This window comes from Penaeus chinensis, chromosome 9 (genome assembly GCF_019202785.1).
Source record: "Penaeus chinensis breed Huanghai No. 1 chromosome 9, ASM1920278v2, whole genome shotgun sequence".
NCBI lineage: Eukaryota > Metazoa > Arthropoda > Malacostraca > Decapoda > Penaeidae > Penaeus > Penaeus chinensis.
In genome coordinates this window covers 30,795,457-30,797,956 of record NC_061827.1, presented here as the reverse complement: position 1 = coordinate 30,797,956, position 2,500 = coordinate 30,795,457, and positions in this window count along the sequence as shown.

Genomic DNA, 2,500 nt, shown 5'->3' with positions numbered 1-2,500 from the left:
TTTCCTCAGAAAATCAGAATCTCACTCCAAAACGAGATAGTCGTTGGCTTGACTGATCACTCGAGGCGGTGGAATGGTGAGCATAGTAAGGGATAACGACGTAGAAAATAGATAGATAACTCGATAAGTATAGATGAAGAATATATATGGGAATATATTGCTGTTTCGAAGGTAGAGGGAGGAAAATGGGGGGGAAAATAATTGATTTACGTTTATTTATCTGTGAAAGAAAAACGTGTTCGAAAATCAGGTGCATTTGCGTTGCTTTCTTTTCTTAAAAGTATGATTTAATATTCTTAAAATTCTTTATTATTTTCATTTTCATCTCCCGCTAAAATGTTATGGGTATTTCCTATTTTCTTGTTTGCTGAAATATCTCTCGTGAAGATTTTTTCCGTGTAAATGAAATCTAAATGGCTGTAGAGCAACGAACAATAAAAAAGAAAAGAAAAACAAGAAGAAGAAACGACAGAATGTAGGTCTCGTCATGATCAAAACGATTATAACAGAGATATAAAAGAAATAATGAATAATAAGCAACACAGAATAAAGAGAGAAATAGAAAAGAAAGACGTAAAATAAACTCAGAGATGCCAATCGGATGTGCTTACCACGAACCGATGGCCATAATGAAGTACTCATTAATTCGAAAGTTGAATTTTGATACAACTCCTGCTAATGCACGCCCTTGATGATCTCAAGAATATAAATGCTTATCTTTGTGTGTCGTTAACCAGGCGAGCACATTTGGCAAGTCATTAATTGGTTTGCCAGTAATTATCCAAACGAAAGGATAATCAAGCCAGTTCTCTTGGGTTCATCATGTAAACTTATTTTTTTGTATTTTGTTTCGTATTTTTATCGCCTTGTCAGAACGAAATGAAACACGGGAAGCTTATCTCTCACATCATAAAAAAACAAATACACGACAAAGAGAACAAACACAGCGCGGACACACACGTTACTATTTCAAATATTAATATTAAAAAAAAAAAAAAAAAAAAAAAAAAACAAGAAGAAAACGAAAAAGAAGAAAAGAGAAGAAAAAAAAAATTCAAGATGATCCCCGACAATGTTTGAGCAGCTGTCGTCGAGAGAGACAGCTCAAGATATAAAGCATTCCAGATTCCTTCATAAGAATGCATATTAGAGACGCCACAACGCACGCTATACTTACGTCACGCTCCGAGGCTTGGCGTCGGGCCTACGTCTCCATCGCTGGGAGAGGTAGGCCCTGGCAGCTCCGGTGGCCAGACCTTTAACTGTCTTGGCTATCATCGTTTCCACTCATATGGGTCTTTAGTTGTTATTATTATCTTCGTTAATTGTATTTTCTCATCACCACAAGTCAAGTATTTTTTTGTGTGTGTATTTGGGGAGTATACTGTTGATTATTATCATTATTGCATTTTCTAATTATCACAAAACGATATTTTTTCGTCGTTATGCTTTCGGATCTCCATTTCTATTCACACTAGAAAAAACAAATAAAGTTTCTTCTCATCTCATATTTTCGAATCAAATCATTAGAAAGTAATATCATTATCGCTATATAAGCTCAAACTACAAAAGGAAATGATTGAACGAAAATAAACAAAACAGAGAGAGAGAGAGAGAGAGAGAGAGAAAAAAAAGGCTCAGCTACCTGCAATCTGTTTGCCTTCTCGTAGTAGAATAATTTGCCAACAGATGCAAGGAAGGATTACCCGAGCCCCTCCATGTAAAGAGGTTTGTGTGTGTATGGGAGGGAGAGATAGATAGATAGAGAGAGAGAGAGATAGAGAGATAGAGAGATAGATAGAGAGAGATAGAGAGATAGATAGATAGATAGATAGATAGATAGATAGATAGAGAGAGAGAGAGAGAGAGAGAGAGAGAGAGAGAGAGAGAGAGAGAGAGAGAGAGAGGGAGAGAGAGAGAGAGAGGGAGAGAGAGAGAGAGAGAGAGAGAGAGACAGAGAGAGACAGAGACAGAGAGACAGAGGGAGAGAGAGAGAGGGAGAGAGAGAGAGAGAGAGAGAGAGAGAGAGAGAGAGAGAGAGAGACAGAGAGAGACAGAGACAGAGAGACAGAGAGAGAGAGAGAGAGAGAGAGAGAGAGAGAGAGAGAGAGAGAGAGAGAGAGAGAGAGAGAGAGAGAGGCGGTGATAGGCGGCCGAGGGGACACTTCAGTACCAGTCACTCGTCATATCCCTCCCCTCCTCCTGTCACACCCTCCCCCCCTCCCAATACCCCCCTCTGCATACCACATCCTCTCTTTCCCTATACCACACTTTCCCCCCCTCTCCCCTCCCCCCTCTCCCCATGGCAAGCCCTCCCCCTCCCTAAACCACATCCACACGATCTCCCCATGCCACTCCCTCCCCTTTCCTATACCATAACAACCCCTTCCCTCTCATGCTATACCCTGCCCTCCCTTATCACACACATCCTCCCTATACCACAATCACCCCTCCTCAGACCCTCCCCTCTCCCTCCCCCTTTCCCTTGGCTCCCTCTTCC